Source organism: Protopterus annectens, chromosome 8.part0, assembly GCF_019279795.1.
Source record: "Protopterus annectens isolate FY-2018-M chromosome 8.part0, PAN1.0, whole genome shotgun sequence".
NCBI lineage: Eukaryota > Metazoa > Chordata > Ceratodontiformes > Protopteridae > Protopterus > Protopterus annectens.
In genome coordinates, this window is record NC_056741.1 from 937,405,789 (window position 1) to 937,428,604 (window position 22,816).

A 22,816-nucleotide genomic window follows, 5' to 3' on the forward strand; every position below is an offset into this window, starting at 1 on the left:
CTATCTCAGCCCATGTTAACTCTTGTTCGTAGGTCAAATTCAATATGTATTTCAGCTAAATCAGAATTTGGCAATATCACTTTTTGTGGAAGTGAGTCGATGATCTGTTCATTTGTGTTCATTTGACCGAGTGCACTTTAGTAAAATGATAGCAAACCATATATATATATATATATATATATATATATATATATATAAAATATGATGTTTTATTGCTGTGTTTCCTGACTGAGGTTGACCTATTTTCATTGTTGAGGCAGGCTATAAGATCCAGACATAACATGATTATAATTGTGACACCAAGATGCAACTAATTGCTGGCACTAAATATACTTACATATAGGCAATGCTCACATACAAGCATGGACTGTATCCGAGACATTAATTGCAAAAACAGGAAAGTGTGCAAAAAGAAGGGAAATTAAATGGGGAAATTGTACACAAATAGTGCATAATTAATTAATGTTGAAGGGGAAATGTGTAAAGTGCACAAATATACTACAGGCAACTGTGACTAAGTGTTTAAGAAGAATTTCTGACATAAATCCTGTAATATTGATGTAATTATACTTTATGTCAATGACAATGCCACAGTTGGTCATGAAAATAATAACTAGCATGCTAATAAAGGATTTGATAGGGATATAAAGTTGTAGTGTAACAGAGGGGAGTGAAAATGTGACATGCATGTTAATTAAATGCCGAGTTGAGGTAATAGTTAGCAAAGACAGATGATACATTATGGGATGAATACGTAGACTGCAACTTTTGCATATGGGATGAACATACAGGGTAATTCTGTAAGCAAGTTGATACTACTGCTGTATTCCCCACCTCAGCATGTGTACACAAGAACAAATGGACCTTGTAACTGTAATGTCAAGTACATCAGAAATGGACATGTTTTTGCAAAGAAATTGCATTGGTACCCATAGGAAAGGTGCTCACTTATGATCATGTAATAGAAAAGCAGATGCTGTATAGTTATGTAAATGCTAACTGGTAATCTAATGACACACAACATATGTAACTGACAAATGACAAGACCGATGAAATTACGTCATGAGTTCAGTTTTTCCATTGGTGATTTGCAAACATCTCTGACATCATTATACTTGGCAAGCTTACATGGAATTATGGGGAACCAGGGGCGGCTCGTGCTATAGGACTGCAGCTCCCCCAGCTGTGGGAAAAAAAAATAAAAAAAAATGGAAACAAATAAAAAATGTTTTCTTGAGTCCCAGAATGACTGATACATGCATGATTTAGACTGGGAACTCTCCTGGAATTCACGCATGTGAGTTTCACAGATTGGGAACTCCAGACTGCTTTGTCAGCAGTCCAGATAGGAGGAGGAAAGGCCATCTCTGCCCTGCAACCCAGAAGTCTATGTGGTGATGACCACATAGAACAGAAGACATCCGGACTGCAACCTGCTCTCGTGGGGGGGGGGGCTGACTTTGGAGCTGCGGAAACTGTTACTGGAGCCTTCTCTCTTGGCGGCACAGGTAGGGAACTGAAATGTGTGTGTGTGTGTGTGTGTGTGTGTGTGTGTGTGTGTGTGTGTGTGTGTGTGTGTGTGTGTAAATCCCCAAGTGCTATATGGTGGTGGGTAGAGAACAGGCTTAAACCCTGTTCTTTGGGCCCAGGTGGCAAGAGCCTGAATTCCCTACCCACCACCATTTGTAAACAAATTGCAGATTTTCCCTCATGCTTTTTCTGTTCCTCATAAAATCGGTGGTTTCTGTATTTTTGTGTCCTTTTAAATCAGTCATGTATTGGTGCAGTGGTAGCCTAACAGCTACAAGTTCTGTGGTTTGATTTTTGGCTGGGGTGCCTCCTGTGTGTAGTCTGCATGTCCTCCCTGTGTTTGTGTGGGTTTCCTCTGGTGTCCTCCCATCTTACAAAGACATGTGTCTGTCTGGAGTGTTTTTCCCTGGGCCTCTGCTGAAAATTGGGTTTTGTTCCAAGTCAGACAAATGTTAAAAAATATGACAAGCATTTGAATTTCAGACTTTATATTCTTCATAAAGTACATGGTAACACAAAAGTTTTTATTCTAGCAATTTTCTAAGTTTATAAGATGGATATTTGAAATTTCTCCCTATTTTTGGGACTGTATTCCCCCATTATTGGCTTCATCCAGGTGTTTTGTGCTAAGGTTGAGAGCTATGGTAAGAACTGAATTCACTGAATATGTTTGGGGGCTGTTTTCCCCCATTACTGGCTTTGTCTGGGTGTTTTTTGCTAAGAGGTTGAGAGCTATGGTGAGAACGGAATTCACTGAATATGTTTGGGGACTGTATTCCACCATTGCTGGCTTTATCCGGGTGTTTTTTGCTAAGAGGTTGAGAGCTATGGTGAGAACTGAATTCACTGAATATGTTTGGTGGCTGTATTCCCCCATTACTGGTTTGTCTGGGTGTTTTTTGCTAAGAGGTTGAGAGCTATGGTGAGAACTGAATTCACTGAATATGTTTGGGGGCTGAATTCCCTCATTATTGGCTTTTTTCAGGTGTTTTGTGCTAAGAGTTTGACAGCTATGGTAAGAACTGAATTCACTACGTTTTAGCCATTTAAGTTGCAGTCTTGCTCTCTTTCACAAAACAGCTGATTTGTCGTAGTGGTATGTTGCTCTGACTGTTTTTCACAGGGTCCTCGGTTCAAGACTTGGCAGTGAAATGTATGGTGGTAACACAGCATTTTATTCTAGCAACTTTTCAACATTATACAAGCAATGTTTAAAATGTGTCCCTGCTTTTTGGGCTTTTGCCCCCAATAAATTTTAGCTTTTTCCAGATTTCTTGTACTGCAAAGTTCAGAGATACAGCTGAGTGAGTAGATTTTATAAGGAACTGAGAGCTGCAGGGGAGCAAAAGATTAATTCTGCTTAGGCTGAGTCTGCTTGCATTGTTAATAGCACAACAGGTAGTGTACTTGCATCTTGAAGCAGAAGGCTGTGGGTTCTACTCCCACAGTAAATAGATGCATTGCTGATACTGTACTGTGTTGCAAAGGGGGTAGATGCTGTACTCCTTCTTGGAGAAGATACCTAGTAACTATGAACCTGTTATCAGTTGCCATCCATTCCCTATTGCAATATTACTAGCTTATCTTTTTTTAGTGTAAGATAGGCAATTTATTTGTAGATGAAACAATTAAATATAAAATTGTTTGCCAGCAGCAACCTCTTCATTAGTTACAGATCTCTTTAATGTGGAATTATTTAGATGACGTATACTTCTTCAGAGATTGTGCATATGTACTGATAGTGGTGGACTGTAGAAGTTTGAGTAGACTTTTATGATGGAAATGTTCTGAATTTGGCAGTGTTGTCATTATTGGTGCATGCATTTTGTTTCATTGTTTACTGGAAAAATTTCAAAACAAATTTAAAACGCCCTCTAAAACTGTACTGTATTGTACAAGGAATATAATTTAATACAGTCAGGAAGGTGTATGAAAGAGCATGTGTATGTTTCCTGCAAAACAGCCCAAACCCAAAGTTAATCTTTATCTGCTGCTGGAAAAATGTATTTTCTTTGAATGTGGGTTTCAATGCTGTTTCAGTGAAAGTGAGTTTCAAGTGCAGAAAAGTTTTAATGCTAAGTCTGTTTTTGTTGTGAGACTGCATTGCTTTGTTTAGCAGATATCTATTAGTGTCCGCGCTGTAAAATGCAAAATAAAACCTTCAAATAAAGTCCAAATCATCGCAGAAGTAAAGCAGTATGCACATTAGTGTTTATGGTAAATGGGGTGAAATAGCCAAGTAATGGTTCATTGGTATGGATGCAGAGGGGGAGGCTCCATTCGACCATGATTTTGTGAGGGGGGAAGGACAGCAAACTCAAAGACAGCCCAGGCTGAACTATACCTCTCAATTTTCCAGATTTTTGAATGAATAGATTTTTGCTTCTTATTTTTGGTTTGTTCCTCATAAAATTTGTGTTTTTCTGGCAAATCATTTAGGAATGAAGTCACTAAATAATGACCGACACTGAGTTTTAGACTTCATAACCTTCAGAAAAATGCATGCTAAAGCAAGACCTGTTATTCAATCAACTGTCTCAGTTTATACAAGAGCAATTTTTAGTACTGTTTATATGTTCCCCCAATATATTTGGCCTTGTCAAGATTTCCTGCATTAACAGATTGAGAGGTTCTTGCAAATAAATTGCTTTATAGAATTAGCCATATCCAAACCTCTCAACTGTCCCTGATTTTGGCTCAAAATGTTGCTGTTCCCCTGATAATCCCTCCGCAAAATGGCAATTTTAGAAGAAAACATGGAGGGTTTATAATTAATAAGTAACTGTAATAATCAGAGTTATAGATTACTTTTATTTCATAATTGCATGTAGATTCTTTTATTTTGTCAGCTGCACAAGTTAGCAGTACTAATATTAAAAAGTGTCCCTTCTTTGGCAGGTTCCCAGCTGTATTATGTGGCTATTTTATATTTTTGCATCACATTTGTGGTTCATTTTTTATAATATTGTGTTTTTTTTGGCAAATTAGTGGCAAATCATTAAATACTGAAGTTAGAAAATAACAGACATTTCAGTTTCAGATTTTATACCCTTCAGAAAATTCATACTAATGCAAGACCTACTATTCTATTATCTTTCTACATTTATAAGAGCAATATTTAAAAATTGTCCTTATTTTTGGGCCTTTGTCCTACTTCTATGTATGGCTTTGTCCAGAATTCTTGCTCTGAGGTTGAGAGGTATGACAAATGTGTCAGGGCCATCACAGTCAACCAGAGACATTTCAAATTGTGAAATACTTGTTGCACCCCACTCCCCCATGTAGTGACTCTGGATGTGTCCAAGCAAGGCAAGGATCAGTTATGCAGTGTAAATGTGCAGAATATCCCACCATCCAAGGTAGACACAAGTACTACAGTGGCTTTTCATCTGTCCTTGATTTTGCAGAATGTTCTGCTTTCTGTCATATTTTTATACTTTTGATTTATGCTTGTTATTCAGAAAGTGCCTGTTGCTCTGTGTTTAAGTAGCAATGCTTTAATGACCATCAAGTAAGCTTGTCTAAGATTGTAAGATGCAAGTAAGTTTTAATAAGCATACTGTTAAAGAATTGTCAACATTGAAAGCCTTTCTGTTGTTGCCATGCAGAGAATACTTACATAACTAGATAATGTGTAAGCCTTGGGTATTGAAATGCATATGACAGTATTTGTAATAAAGGACAGGATTACATTATTTTAAGAAGTTCATTACATTTGTGGGAGACTTGCAGTCATCTTTGCAGGCTTTACCTGCAAACTAAACAGAATGCCAATCTATCGTGTGTGGTCCATAACCTGTGCAGTAATCCTTTAAGCAACGTATGTTGAGCTTGTTTCTTGTTCCTTTTCATTTTTTACTTTGATCATGTTTTCCCCATGAAACAAGTAGATAGTTTTTGTCAGGCAGCAGGTCTCTTTTTTGGATAAGAAACATTTTTACAAGTGGGGGATTCACAGAGATTGCTACTTTCAGCATGTTACTTGGTACTTTAATAAAATTGAATATAAATTATAATAAGAATTGCAGTGCAAGTAAAGTGGTTTGAGTTGAGTGCTGCTTGTTTTTCTTATACTTGATTTTGACTGGCATTCCAGTAATGTATTTAAAAAGTAATTTATTTTTTCATGCCACACAAACTTTTTGTTTCCATCTAGATATTAAGTAAGCTGTCATGCAGCCAATGCATTAAAATATTTTTTTCTTCTACACTTCAATTTGTCTTGATTGGACTCTCATAATGATGATTTGGCACCCAGGGCAGCGTATTTAATTAAAGTTAGAGTTTTTGTGGTTTTGAGCATAGCTCCTCCCCTTTCTAGTTGGCCACATCTATTCCCATTGACCCCACCCATTCAGCTGTCTCCTGCAGCCCCCCTTTGATTTGAAGTCACCAGCTGCCACTGTGGGGAACAGTAACATAACAGCAATTCAACAGCAGTGACACATTACAAAGTGTAACATAGGACCAATCACAGTTTCTTATGCTCTGGCAGCAAGCCATACAGTGAAAAACTTATGCAGAATCCCTCATCTGCCATTAAGTTGTATAGTGTGATGAAAACAACTGCAGTAATAAAGGCATGTCTGGCATTTCTGAATGAAGACATGCAGTGCAGAGCTTGTGAATAGGCAATGCATAAGAAACATTCATATCATGTCATTTTCAAACATATGCCAGGACAGATATCAGAGAGAGATGAATAACAGTTGTGGTTACCACAAAAATACGCATACTGTTCATATCATGAAGAACACCCTTGAAGGGCTTAGAACACTTTCCTATCACATAAAGTGTATGGGTGACCTACTTTATAGGACAAGGCTTAAAAAAGTGTGCCATAACTATTGTCTTTGTGCAAGCCACTGTTGCCTGACACATTTGTTTGACAGAGAAATGTTACCAGATTCAAACCCCCTGCCTATTATATAAGGCTCTCTCCAGACCTCTGTACTGATTGCATGTGCCACATCAGGTCGCAATGGAGGCTGTCACAAATAACTGAACTGAAAGTGTGCATTGAGATGTGTATTATATGAACAATCAAATTTAGCCAGAATGCTGGAAAGGAGCAACACATTTGTCCATGCAACAGTGAATGGTACAATATCAATTTTTCTTTATCAATAAAGCTGTTTCAATGATGAAGGACACACACTGTCCCAGAATTGAACTCCTGTCTATCTGTGTAGGTGTGCCAATACTCAATGCACCTGCCACAGGAGTACTCACAGAACAATATGTTCCAAATAACCATTTCACTACCATTTAATCATAACCTGTAATGATATACCATTGCCCAACATAAAAATGGTAACAATAACTAGATACAACAGTGTTTATGTAACACCAATACATTCATATAATGTTATCCCTTTCAGGAACTGAACAGTGAACTATGGGACTCTACAGACTAATGACATGGATCAGCCACAAGCTCCACAGTGAAAGTCTTAACGCTATTGTGACACTCCACATATGCTAACTTATTACCTCAGATATGGTAAACTATCTCGGAAATGAAAGGAATTATAGAGGCTTCTCCACTGCAGATAGACTCATTATAACTATGGTGGATGTCCAATAATGCTAACAGGCACCGAATGTGGATGTTGAACACATGATAATTTGGCAACAGAAAATACATGATATTGCACAGGATGAATGCACCATGGCAGAAGTGTCACTACAATTATAACTATGTCAGTATGACAAGGCATTGCATCATATTATTGCGGCAAGGGATATGTGTGCCTGTAATTGCTTTATTAAGTCAAAAACATGCAGAATGTTGTCTCATTCCCTCATGCCAGAGTATAATGCTTCCTTCATATGTTATGAAAGGAAAATATAATCACATGACATCATTACTTAGAATAAAAGCATTGCTATGTGACAAATGACTGTAGATGTTTTAAGAGGGATCAGTAGCTGTGTGTGTACTAAGGAAATGTTCATAGCAACAGTGTTAGCAAATTGGATAGTCACAATAAAACTAACACAACTTAGTCTGACCAGTAATGACTGGATTTGAAGTAACTACCCAAGATCACAAGCTAAAGATTAGTGACTGAATCAAAAGCACCACACAACATGTTGAGGTACAACTGGGACAGTGCACAGTTAAATGGATGACATCACCACTGTTTATTAGCTGATTGTTTATACTAAAAGTGGTCAAGCTGCACAATAATATTGTACAGCTACATTTAATATATGTATTTGAACAGTAATATTCACAGTATGATGGTGAAAGACACACCCACAGCTGGCTTCAAACATCTTACATATGTAGTTGCACAGTGTGGAATGCACAACATCAAAGTCATGCACCACTGGATAATTCAGGCTCCATCTATGAGCTATTGCAGTTATAGTAGCATTATGTGTTCATTGTGTGGCCAAAAAGCTATTTTTCTTGTGGATGCTAGGATTTGCTAGTGTCACAGTGTACCACTGTAAATCCACCTCATAATTAGGAGTATACATTAAAGTGGTTGTGAGTTGGCCAACAGTATATAACAGTAATCATAGTCATGCTATTTAAGCAGTGATGGAGTTAAACTACATAACTATCTGCTTACACCATCTATACAGCACATTATCAGAAGCCAGCACAACAGAAAAATACTGAGTACAAGTTAGACATATAGCATCTATGAAGGGATGATATCAGTAGTGCACTGCCAAGGAAATGTGTCTGATAAAATGAGTTTTATACTCATGTGGGATTATAAAAGGTGCCACTGCAAATGTATATAAAACAATCATGAATTCATTGAAAATCACACTTTTAGAAGATAGGCACTGCTGCATTCAAACCTGCTGCCTATCTCTTTACACGTTTAGAAAGTAGTCTAAGACATGCAAACACCACACGAGAAGTCTGCCCTACAAAACACCTGGCATTTAAAAAATGGAAACGTTCTCTGTCCACCACATTTCACAAATGTTTGTATTACTTTCCTCTAAGAACATTAAACTGATATTTTTTCAATCTATGAGACTCTTCTTGGAAGCATAAATCTGCAGAATTGTGAGCAAAGTATGGCCTAAAAAAGCCATGTTTTCTTTAAGCAATGCATAGAAAATTGTACCTGGTAGAGTACAGACAGTATGAATAGCCACACCCTTGTGTTGTAAAGAAGTTGGGGATGTGAGAGGTGGGATTATGGAATAATGGAGTCGTGTAGCAGTTTAAAGCATCTATCCAGAGTAGAAGATTATTGAGCACCTGCTCACCTAACTGTAAACATCTCCACTCACACACACACTCACATACACAAGTTATCCATATTGAACAATGAGCATCCTACCTTTCTAGTAACACAATGCAGAAAACACTGTATTAATTGCAAGAACCACAGGAGTGCACTTTTGTCAGGGTGACTTCATCAGTGTGTTACATAGAGGACGCTTCATCCAAAATTGGAATAAGGGAGCAGTGAAACAGTTAAATGTATTCTTCTTAGGGAAGTGGATACAGTACCAAGTGTTGCAGTTTATCACTCATATATATGTATTCCATTTTAGGCCTCAGACCTCCTACCTATCTAGTTACACAATCTGGAGAGTACTTTATTAGTCAGAAGCATCACAGAAGAAGTCTGATGATAATAATGTGAAGTAGGTTATTTGACATTTTTTTAAAATCCACTGTTTGGAATAGATCATACTATGCATCATAGTTTGTGCAACAAATGCATATGTGTGCACAGGACAATGTAACCACTATGATTGTCACATGTAATTACATACTTCTCTACTAATATTTATATAATGTCTTTCATGTACATTGCTTTACTGTGAGAGACATTGACATGTTTCACAATATGGGATGACACAAACATTCACTGTTGTACACCACTGAATTATCAATAAAACTTTCCTGCAACCTCATGTTGGGATGATTGTACCCTTGTATTGTCTCAAACTTGCACTATGTACATTTCTGGGACAAACATGCAAGTCATACATAGGACAGTGCACTGCATAATAATAGTGATGGATTATGTGACAATAGGTTAACTCAACATGCAACACAGTTGCAGCTGTAAACACTGTATAGCAGATGTACATTAAATGACTGAGTTAATTGAGTTATTCTGAAATCAAGATCCCCTGTTGACAAAGTAGTGCATCCTATAATAAGAATTAGTTGATTTCCATTTTTATTATTTTTCGCTCTTTGAGCACAGCACTGCCAAGTTAGTGAATGCATAATAGCTTGAACATTTTAACTTAGAATAAGAAATAGCAGTAGTCTATGTTGCTCTGTGGCAACTTTCACACAACAATCTGTACAAGACAGGCTCCACAACAGGTAGCAGGCACATTAATATAGCAGCAGGATAATCATGTGATAAGTAAAGCTTTAGCCAGCATTCACATGCAAAGAAGCCAGGCAACACTTCCTGAAATATCTGACAGCAGATTGCAGCAAACATGAATGTATATATTCATTTTCATTGCCCAACTGACCGCTGTAATATATACATCTAACTCATCAGGATGTTGAAAAGTACATTAAACTGAATAAACATAGCTTAGCACAGTGGCACAAAGTGTGACAAGTAATGCAAACAAAGGCAATAAAACCACAAGATATTGTCCTAAACATTTAGGCTTAGTTGCATGTGTTGCCCAGTGTGAGGCATTGTGCAAATGCAGAGGTGGAATATGAATGATCAGAAGGGAGATGATACATTAACAGGGTGACATAGAGGCAGAGACAAAGTAGATTATGACCCGCAGCAGGCACTCATACATTAGTTCACCAAAATCAGTCAGCAACACTTAGGTAATGACTGGATTAGATCCCTTGAAATTATTCAAAAATCTGTCTACTCATGTAAGCATTAGCTCATCATGACACAAAGGAGTTACTATGTCAACAACATTAAAATAACACATTTGAGGCACAGTGACAACTTACTGAAGCAAAAGGGGAGAAAAGAGCAATAGAGACAGCTGTAGACAGGAATAGCAATGATATGTTTTGTAGGACATGTAGGAACATCTGCATGTTTTAGTATTGCTTATTAAATAATCATTAAACTGTCATGCTCAGTACAATAAGTGCTTGTTATAGGTACAAATAAGGTGCAGAATAGTGCAATAAAAACAAATACCTAACCAGGGTAAGGATGGCTTGACAATTCTCCCTGTTGTGGCTACAATGCTTTTGAAAATAATGTTTTGTTAAGGAAATGTTTTATATGGAGAGAAATACAGTTAAATATATAATAGGAGTATGAAATATAAAGTAATAAATTGACATACACCTGTAACCGAACCCATGAAACTATGTATAAACCTTAGGCTTCAGACAGAGTAATTATCACAACACACCACATAAGAACTCCTACTTTAATACATCCATTAGCCTAAGAACTGTTACATTAACTGTTCCACAGTACTTTCTTTAATCTGTAATCCCACAGCACAGCAGATTTAAGCACATTTGTGTGAATGTTACTGGACCATTGCAGATTAAATTGAAATCTTCAGCTTTTGCAATAAGAAGTTAAACAGTGTTCACTGTCACTCAGCATTCCTACACTATGCCAAACTCTATTCAAAATCTGAGGACATAAAGTGAGACCTCTTCCTTGGGCCATTTCTAGCCATGCGTGCTGTAAGTGAATCTATTTTTGACCAGAATAAGCATGTGAAAATGGGTGGATAGGATATGGGTAAAATGGGGTTAACAAGCAGAAGGAATGACACAGGGAAACATATACAAGAATTTCCAGGATGGTTGTAGGAGAACACCAGAACTATCCACTTCTTCATAGTATAAATATACAATTGTGCACGCAATTTCATGACTTTGCAGAGTCACCACACCAGTGATGGTTGAGAACTTCACAGTAATGTTGTATGACCAGCTTGGATCAAATCAATTATGTAGAAATGACACATAGGCAAAGTGGAGAGCTATGTATGGGGGTATATTTTTTTTATGGGACAGATGACTATTTTTTGGAGGAGGAGAGAAATTTGGGAAAGGTGCTTAAGAATGAAATGGTCTGGTAGGTAGTGTAAGTAAGGAAGTATCTGTAGCCATAAAGGACATACAGGCGAAACAGGAACTGTGATGGAAACAAAAGGTTGGGGGGGGGGACCCTGATTGGAGAAGGGCAGGGTACATTAGAGGTGCACCCACGTCTAGCTTGAGAATCAAGTCCTCACCCTCAGAACTGTCATTATTGTTCCCCTGCATCATCTCCATGGGTCACTGTTGTACATGACATCATCTTTGCATTGTGATGCAATGCATCTTCATCCCTGTTGATATGTATACATAGACCCATCTCCATTATATCCTCCTCCAACCTGTCTGCTCCTGCAAGGTGACAAAATCCCCTCCTCCACTACTATTACTGCTCCTGAAGGATGCCACTGCACCTGCAGCTGTATAGGGCAGGGGATGTGAAGGCAACACTGACAAGTTATGACCATGAAATTCTATGTGTCTGTGCTACCATCTGTTGAGACATGGCAGGCTGAGCTGCATTGGATAGTATACTTCTCTCAGCTGCTAATGATCAGTTTTTCAGCAACAAGTTATGCAAACAGCAGGTTGTCAATTAATTATAATCCCTCAGAAAGAGAGAGAGAGAGAGAAAGGATGAGGGTAAACAAACAAAAGAGATAATTAAATATATGGCATGTCATAGTACTGTATTTTTTCAGAAGACTTAGTTTGTCAATGTCTAAACAATTTTGATAATTTACTATTGTACACCTTTGCACATCTGTATCTGATGCAAAAGTATGTTTGCATTATAAAATTAAAATAAAAAATCACTGCTAGGATATAAAAAAAACAGCTTTTATTTCCCTGTGATGGATTCTAATGTATTAATTGCAATTATCATAATGTAATTCTTCCTGACATATTACTGCAGTTAATATTTTATAAATACTTATCCAGTACAAATACCAAGTAATTGCTGCATCTGGATGCTGATCCCATACAGCATTAAGCTGTTTCTCTCATTGTCTAATGCAAGCAGCCAGGAAAGGCATGCTGGCTTGAGATGAAGACTGAGGTATGCCTGCTCAAGATGTTAATGCTTGAAGAAATTAAAATAAAGTTCTGGTTTGAATTTGTACGAGTCATACATACCCCATGCCTTTCTGAGGTGAATAATCTATCCTGGTGCACCTCACAGTTTGCACCTATCTCCTTTGCAGCTGTACAGTACAAAAAGAAAATAAATATATTTATGAAAGCATAATGAGTACTTGAGTTGGCTTGTCAGATCATTAATGCCATATAGGTTCGTAGGTCAGTACTAGTCTAACTGTTCTTGTGGGTCATTTTAAGCCTAGAAACAAGAAATTTAGCCAGCAAACTGTAGCCTGAAACAAATGTTATTAAAACAACAAAAAGACAGACAGACCGGTTTCGGCTGGCATTAAAAAGCACAGCCTTCCTCAGTGCAAATACAATCCTCCAAATGTCGTCATTTAAATATGCTTACAAAGCAGTTGATTGGTTAAGCCTAGAATTGTTCATTAAGACCTGGTGGGAATAAGCCACTTAATTTCACAATCCACTTCTTTTCTTTGGAATTTAAACGAGAGTGCCAACCTGTTTTGTTGTGTTTATTATCTCTTATGATGTCAATTACCGTTAAAGAAAATTTTGCAGTTTGGTGTATTAAATGATGTTTGTATAAGGCATTATGGTCCTTATGATTTTTAATATTGCTAATTTTTCGGAGATCCTAAGTCTCAAGGGACGTGAAGTTTGCCCTACATAAAAGGACCCACATGTGCACGTAGCCAAATAGACCAACTAGTCAGAGCTGCAGTTAGCAAAAAAATTGATATCATAGACTGCAGCAGAATTCCGACTGGAAAATTGTTTACTTTTACTTACTTTATTACAATTACTACAATGGCCACATGGGAAGCAGCCAATCAGTGGTCCCCCTGTTAATGTAGTTTGTATATATTGAGATATCCTGTTGCCATGTGGAAGTTTATAATGATTAAAACAACCACCAAAGTTCTTGCCCTTTCTAAATGAGAAAATGCATCTATCAGGTATGATACTAGATACCTCCGAATCATATTGTAAAATGTTCCAATGTCTGTGTACACTTTGTATTAAAGTATCTGAATTCCTACCAAAAGTCATACTGAACCTAATTGGTTGTGATACCTTGATGTTGTGTTCTTTGTAATATAACAGATCATCCTGCTTGAGTTTGTTAACCAGGTTGCCTGCATGCAAAACATGTCCCATTTTGTATCCCCTGGATCTAAATCTGTTGGTAAGATCTTTTCTATGTTACTGAAAAGAAGATTCATCGGAACATATATGTTTCATTCTGATAAATTGTGATTTGGGGATATTTCTAGCAATATGTGGTGGATGGAAGCTGGAGGCATGGAGGATAGTATTATATTCAGGATGTTTTCTGAATACCTTGGTATCTAGGGTGTGATCAGGTAATCTATTTAACAGTACATCCAAAAATGTAATGGTATTAATATCATAATGTACTGTAAAATGAAGACGCCATTTGTTACTATTAAGATATAACAAAAATTCAAACAATTCATTGGACCCACCTTTCCATACCATCCAACAATCGTCCAAATAACGTCTCCAGATATCCATATAGTTCAGATAGATGTTATCATGCCTGTTGTAAATAAGATCCCTTTCAACAAAGGCCATGAACAAATCAGCATAAATTGGGGCAAATGATGATCCCATAGCTGTGCCCTTTGTTTGCCAATAACAGGTCTCTTGATAGAAGAAGACATTAGTAGTGAGAAAATGTTCTGCAAGGCTTACCCAAAATTCATTGTATTCAGATTGATATAGGCCCGCCACGTCCAACCAATATGCCAAAGCCTCCAAACCCCCTGAATGGGGAATGTTAGTATAGAGGGTACTTACATCAAGTGTGCACATTAGCCAGTCCGGTTCTAACTGTGTTTCCGAGATGATCTGTAAAAAATTAGTGGTATCCTGTAATCGTGAACGTACCAATGATAATAGAGGCTTGACTTGTTTGGTAAGATAAAGAAACAATGGTTCTGTGATATAGCCCTTCCCTGACACGATGGGTCTCCCTGGGGGATTTACAGGGTTCTTATGTATCTTGGGTAAAAAGTATATATATTGATTAGATGGGTCCTGAATCATGAGCTGGTGTATAATGTTGGTGTCAATGATACCTGCATCCCTGGCACATAACAGAAAATCATCAATTTGTTTTTATAAACCTGAAGGTGGAATTAATTGTCATTTTGGAATAGTATTTGTTATCTGAAAGTTGTCTTTTTGCTTCATTGTCATAATCTGACCAATTCAAAATAACAACTGCCCCACCTTTGTCAGCTGAAATAATAACTATGCTATTATTATTCTGCAGTTCCTTAATAGCTATTTGTTCAGCTTGTGTTACATTGTTGGGTTTCAGCCGTGCATCTGATCTGTAGAAATGTAGATCTTTGAGAATATTATTTTGAAATTGGTGTACAATCAGATGCATAGGAGGCAAAAATTGTGATTTGTAATAAACAAATTTATCTTGAATATATTCATTATCATTGTCACCAAACTATAGTCTCAAATTTAACAATCTACAAAAAGACACAACTTCTTGTGCTAAATCATCTTCAGATACAAAGAAACCCGGTATAAATGTGAGGCCTTTATTGAGAACATACAGTTGCGTGGGTGTCAACATAAAATCAGATACATTTAAAACATTCTCATTAGAAGTTACATTTATTTCTGCATTGCTAACTTCAGTAAACTTTGAATGCTGTTTATTTTTCTTGTGTTTTCTGCCCCCTTGCTGGTACATAGGCCTAAAGGGATACGGGTTGGTGTTCTTTTGGGAGATGGTGAGCCTGACATAGTCTGCAGATCATTATCAGTAAAGGAAGAAGGGTCATCTGTAGATGATCCAGTTTCTGGAGTACGATTTCTTAGTATTGACCTTGGTCTTTTCCTTTTGGGAGGGCGAGTTTGATGTGAAAGAAATCTGACATGTTTATTAGTGTTACTAAAGGGGTTTGTCCCTTGGTAGTCAGATTGGTCCCTATTGAATTTTTTGATTTGTTTCAATTTTAATTGTTCTTCCAGATTACTAAGATCTGTGGCTACTTTCGTAAGATGTTTATTAAAAATGTTTCCCCCTCAAATGGTTGTACATCATTAACCAGTTTCAACACTGTATTGATTTCCCGGTCTATTATTTGATCATGAAATTTAGCCAGTGCTTTAACAAAAGGCATACTGGCTTGTTGTTGAATACCAACCCATTCATTGTTAAGCTCCTCATCTGTTTCCCCAACAAGTGGCTGTATTCTCACTCTCAGTCCTTGTGGAGTAATATTTTTGGCAATATAAGCTTTGAATAATTTTGAGTGCCAAACATTTGATCTCAACGTTCTAAGATGTTTATGTAATTGGTCAAAAGCAATACCACATGCGGTCTCTGGACCCAATGGTTCACCTGTATTAATATCCTCTATATTGGAACAAACTCCAAAAGCCCCTAGATCTTCACGATCAGCTGATAGACCAGAGACCAAACTTAAGAGGTCCATCTTGAAAATGATCAGAGGTGGCACAGTCAAGAAAAAACACAAAAACAAGGAATAAAGGTGATGCCAAAAATAGACAATAATAGCCAAAAAACCAAAGCTATGTCAAAAAGCAACACCATATATCTAGATAGAGACAATAATAGCAATTAACCAGCAATTTGTACTTAAAATTGCGAAATGCTACGTCTCTCTGATACAAAATATATGAGAAGTGACAACACAAAACTTGTTTTAATTAGTTGTCAATAGAACTAATACAAGTTATACATGTGAAAAAATGAAACTATTGTACTGAAGTCCTCTAGTAAAAGAATAAAAGAAGAGCCTAACAGTGGGCAATGAACCAGGGACCAATCAAAACAGTGATGAAACTTGGTCAATCAGATTGTAAGAAATGGAAAATCTGTAGAAGAAAAAGTTAATAAGTGACCAATACTATAATCAAAAATGGGTAAAAACCCTGTGTATGTAAAAAGATCACTGTATCAAGGACATATATATTAAATTGAAACAAATTTTGGTTCAAGAAATATGGACAATGGGAAAAGACCAAGACCAAAAGTACACAAAAATATGAAATAGCTGAAGATGCATCAGCTGAATATTAATGTAGTATGACTACAAGATATTAATTTAGCTGATACAGTATGCATATGCAAGATTGATCTAATGTAATAAAATGTATGTTTGTACTAGGAAATATGTTGCAACTTAATAGGGCTACCAAATTGTCAAAACGAGCCATAATCATATACGGAACATGATCAAACGTATCCTGTTGTTATAGTATGGGAAATCCAAGTTTCAAAAAGTAAAAAGTCGAAAAAATTTTTTTAAGGTGAAAAACAATTATAATACAATTCCAGGACCTATTATATGAGCATGGTCTCAAAGAGTACTAATAAATAAATCATTAGTGACAACAAACTGTAGACTAAAAAACTGTAGTGGAAAAAACAACAGTATTCTAACTAAACATGCCCATTTGTATGAATCAAGATATCAGTACTAAAGCTACACTCAACTAATGAGATGATGGTGTTCCCACCAACACTGTTATTCATAAGCGCACAACTGATGTAAATAATAGACATCCACCATGAATATTAGAACCAAAAAAATAATATCCATGTGATAAACCTACACCCCTAGTCCAATATTAAGAAATGGACTAATGGTAATAACCACAGTTTTGAATACACAGTCTTGGAGGATAAACGCTTGCTGAAAATAATAGTCCATAATTTGTACTAAAGCACCACACCAAACAACTTCCTTTGTACTAATGGCATAGAAATATAAAAATATATATAAAAAAAAAACAGAATCTTGCTTTTGTAGTCCCAAAATGAAAAAAAGTCTCAAAAACAAACCAGTACAATGTCTCAAATAACTATAATGCACCCAAACTCCAAAATAGTTGAATTGAAAATGAGATTGCTCATAGAATTTATAATGTCTGGCAGGTGTATTCTAAGCAGTAAGTATGATCAATATTGTGAAGGGACATGTAGTGCCACCAGACATATTTGATATACATAAGGCAGCCTAAACTAAATTGCACACTGTTTTTCCTTATGCCATTAAACTGCATTTTGCATGCAGAAAGCAATATTTATCAGAAGCATTCCATTCAAATTACTTTTTGGGGGAATAACAACTTGACAACACATGAAATTAATTTCACTGTATATGTAGCAATGACCATAGGTAGTACTACAATATAGTGATACATTCAGCCATCTCAAATTTCATTGTTACATCAGTACTATCATGTATGTGTTACAATATTAGGACTTTAGCTAATATCATGGGAATGTAGAAGGGCACATGGAATAGCATAAATGCTTTCATTGTTCATACAACACACATAATTAATATTGACATCAGTTCAAACTATTTATTTGCCTGTCAGTTTTAGTCAATACTGACCTGCTCAAGTTTCCCACATCAACACATTTGTATAACAAAATGAGTATCAAGATTTAGTATGGGCTCCCTCAGTAAAATTATATGGGAACAGGTTCTGATCCCTGCATTACCTGCACTGTTTCTCTAAGCTCAATACCTTTGCACACTATGCCACATAGATAGGAGTGTGATAACTTTAATTTCTTCACTAAGTACTGATCAGACTGCTGAGGAAAGCACAACAATGCCAGTCTTCATTGCTCTATTAATGGCAGTCCAAATAAAATTTGTCAGTTTTCATCTTGGGAAGTGAAATGCGGTTCAGTGCTATTAACCACTGCCAGTTAATGGAGTAGAAAACCAAATGGCATGCAAATGATAAAAGGAAGAAAATGTAGATCAAAAAACTTTAAATTTGCATTTCACATGTTTAAGCACATTTTTTATGTTGCACCAGGAAGCTGTATGGGTTTGAACCCTCAAACAAGGGTATTGAGAACACTCATTTAAAAGTGTTTCCCTTATTTGCCACAGACAAACACATATATTAATAAGGAGAAAAAGAGTTTAAATGTCATGATAATGTAACATCGTATATAGTCACATTGAAAGTACAACAGAAACAAGTTAAGAATGTTGTCCTTTCTCATTTGTAAGTAAATGTCTGTGTGATTGCTATATTAATGCACTCACAATATTAAACAAAGACTGCAAACACTGCAGGTATATCTCTATATTTCTGTATGGTGTCTCAGTCTCTTATCTATGCTTTCTTAATAAGAGGTCTTTCTCTGTTTTATTGCCATGTGTTACATTTACTAATGCTTAAAGTACTTTACTGAATATGAGAAATATTTCTTACTAAGGGGCAGTAAATATTGTCATTAAAACCAGAATTTGAATGTTCAGAATTTCCCTTTCCTAAAACACTAGATGTACTTTCAGACTTTTTGGCAAATATCATCTTACTCACATACACACCGTAGGTGTACATCAAAGACAGGAGACTAGCTAAAGAATGCCTTGTGGTTATCTTTGGAGTCCTTGGCAATTTTTCTTTCGAAGCTAGCCTTGGATGATTTTATGAGGGATCGTAGTTTCTTGCTGATATCTTAAATTTTTTTTTTCTTTTATTTCTTTCTTTTGACATAGCCATGTCTGCAATATAAAAACTATGCTACAGAATGCTACATTACCTAGTTTGTATATAATTTGATGTTTGCAGAGTTATTGCAAATGAGTGTATTCTAACTTTGTAGGAAGGTCTAGCATTTTCACTTGTGGTAGCAGAAAAAGACAAATGTGTTCTGTTTTTAGATTACTACTTACTGACCTCCACAGCTGTGGAGATAACAGTTACAAAAGTTTTGTCTTACATTTCTACTGCTACATGTTTTATTTTGTTGTTAAAAATGATGTCAGTTATAATAGTTTTGTCTTATATTTCTACTGCTAGATTTTTAATTGTTATTGTTAATGCTGCAGTGTATTATACAGATAAATCTGTATTATCTCAATTGCAGCAGTGTTATAGAAGTGTATTGACATTTAATTTAGAAAATTTTATGTTGGGCAGACTTTCATAACATGTGTATAGTCATAGAGAGCAATTAACTTTTAAATTGTTTGTGTGCATGAGGGATGCATACAGTAAAACATAATTAGGTTCACAGCCATCCTGTCTGCATATTATATATGTAATTATGTGTGTCTGTTTTCTGTTTCATACAAGCATATAGTTCCCAAGAAGAAATCCGTACCCTACAAACCACTATATGGTGATGCCGAAAATGAGGTCATTATCTAGGCCTTGTGTCACCATGGATCTTTTCTGCTAGGGAGAAGTAGGGGTGACCAATCTACCAGATACAGGATATTGTAGAGGTTGCCAATGACATTAATGCTGTTAGAGGGCATGGGAGAACTGTCTAACAGTGGGCAAGCAACATGATAACCTCTGCCTGCCGTAGAGCAGCTAGAATTGTTCAGGAGCAGTTGGCTTCAGAGGGGTGGTCCTGTTACTGAACCACCAATAACTGAAACAGAGTAGTTCCCGTCCACTGTTAGAAATCCAAATAGCTCAGCAGAGGGTTTCCATAAAATTCTTGATGTTGGTGCAGATATGGATGACGGGCTCAGATTATTCCAAGCTGACCTTCCAGGTATGGAAAATGCAAGTATCATTGTTATATCTTTCTATGTTAATATCTTAGATATCTGATATTTATATAGAGCCAATTAAATCTGTGACTCAGACTACAGTCATATAAAATAATGGAGATTGTTTTATGGATGGGAGAATTCAACTGTTCACTACATTTTGTAGAAGAACATTTTTAATCTGCACTTGTGAATGGAGATTGTTCTCTTTCTCTTGTTTCATTTGTATTGTGATGCTTAGCACACATCTTTCCTTTCCATTCCTCATATGCAGGCATTTCTGTATTACAGGCTTCAAGCCATCCTGCACATTTTAAGAACACATTGGTTATTGTTACTACTGTATATAAGGAAGATTCAGTTCTATATGAAGTAAAGTTTGAGTTGCTTTAGCATCTTTATAAGTTTAACATTCCTTTTACATAAGGAAATATGTGATACATTGTTTTCTCCCTTTTTCTGTTTATTGTGTTTATAGCTTGTTGTCATAAGTGATCCTAAGAGTGACACTGTGCAACTCCTACCACCTGATATCAGAGTACTGGTAGTCTCTGATGATGATGGTAGAGATGAAGAGGCACAGTAAGTTTGACACTGAGGTTTTGGCTTCCATATCCCCTACCCATATTTTGAAAACAGTCAGAATGCCTAGGCATGTCGATGGCCATGGCACAGAGTTCTCTGGTATAGGACAGGTTGAGAGTGACAGAGTTGATCAGGCTAGTGCAGTTACTCCAGTTGCAGAGACCTCAAGATAGCCATCATGATGGCATGGTGTCATACAGGTGGTTTGATAGGGATGCTTGGAGAAGGCCTGCTGTTCCCTCTCCTCCTGATGCTGGTGTGCCATTAAGTGGCAACAAATGTATGTGTAGGGCTGTAGTTGAGGCACAGGCACTTTCAACCAGTGCCTCTGAAGAGATACTGCAACTACTAAATGTGCATTCTGATATGAGTAACTCCCTGAACCATGTGGGTAACTCCTTGCAGGGGATGAACAACACAGTGGATCACACTATGTTGAAAAGTCTGCTATGGAAGGTGGGCATGCATATGCCCATAGAGCCTCTACTTCTTCTGATGATAGCAGGTGTGGCCATGGGAGATCTCAATCTCATAGTAACATTGCATCCAGTGCTCTGTCAGTGATTGCAGTGTCCACATCCAGACATGGTAGGCCACAGTGTCTTGGTCCTGGTTGTAGTCTTGAGGAGAGCTCATCCAGCAGACACCTCTCATATTCAGGTAGCACCCTGACTTCTAACCAGGGCCATGGAAGTAGCAGTGTAACTCCTGGCAGAGGTGGTTCTCATGGTCAAGGGTGATGTCCCTGAACTGAGTACTCTACCATGCATGCCTCACACCTATCTGAGATGCCAGGGTGTAGTGCTAGCACAGTGCTTGACTGTGTTCACGCAGACATGCACACAAAGAAAAAAAAATGCACTTGCCCATACCACTTCACATACATGCAAACTATCTACACAGTTCTGTTTATTGCTATACATCTGTTGTTTCTGGTCCTGAACACCATATACTCTGATAGATACATGTGTTTCTTAACTTGCACACACTCACTTCTTTGGTGTCAGTCATGCCCTCCCACCCTCCCACCTTCACCCTATGTAAATAATGATCACTGTGCCCTGCCCTTTGCACGTCTTTGTGACTTAGGGTTGCATGTATGTCTGATGCACATAGTGAATAGCTAATGCTTGCTTATTCACAACCTTGCATTATCAATATGCATTGCAGAAGAAAAGTTGCTTGTTTTCTTGTTCATACCACAGTGAAAGCATTAGGTACTTAAGTCTTGCTTCTTGATGTAGTTGCACAGATGAGAGTATAACTGACCTTTGCCATGTTTTATAGATGATGGTCAATTGAAATGTTTAATGCACAGTATTGTTTGTAATGCATAAGTAAATACAGCAAAAATCAAGCAGAGGAGATATTACTGGCATAACTGAACACCTCAGATAAATGGCCTCCTTTAGGAATATATACATATTTTAACATAAGAGTAATCAGTTTTCTTTCAGGTTCCACACTTCCCTTGTCATTAGTGCAGGTATAGATTGTGTCCATGGGGGTTGTCCCTGTCTGAAGCAATCAAAACACAGTAATTGCATTGTAATGGTGTTTGAAAAGCATCAGTTTTCCTGTTTGTATGTGGGTGAGATCGTAGGCTTTGAGATAAGTAGTATGCATGTGTGTGTGTGTGTGTGTGTGTGTGTGTGTGTGTGTGTGTGTGTGTGTGTGTGTGTGCGCGTGTGTGTATGTGTGCAGTCCTTTGCCTCTTAGCCAGAATCAAGGCATACTGTGCACATGTCCACCTGCCAGCACCATCTGCAGCTGCTTGTTCTCCCTCAGACTCCTCATCTGTACCTGCTGCTACTGCTGCTGGCCCTCCCTTTGGTCCTTGAAACTGTGATACAGCCATTAGCTGTCCTTCTTGAAGCTGTTTCCTAAGTATTATATTCTGTAACATGGTACAGATAGCAAATATTTTGGTAGATGTGCTTGGGTCATACTGCAGTGTGCCTCCTGATGTGTCCAGACACTGGGACCTAGATTTCAATAATCTAAACCCATGTTCCATGACATTCCTAGTTTGAGCATAGAC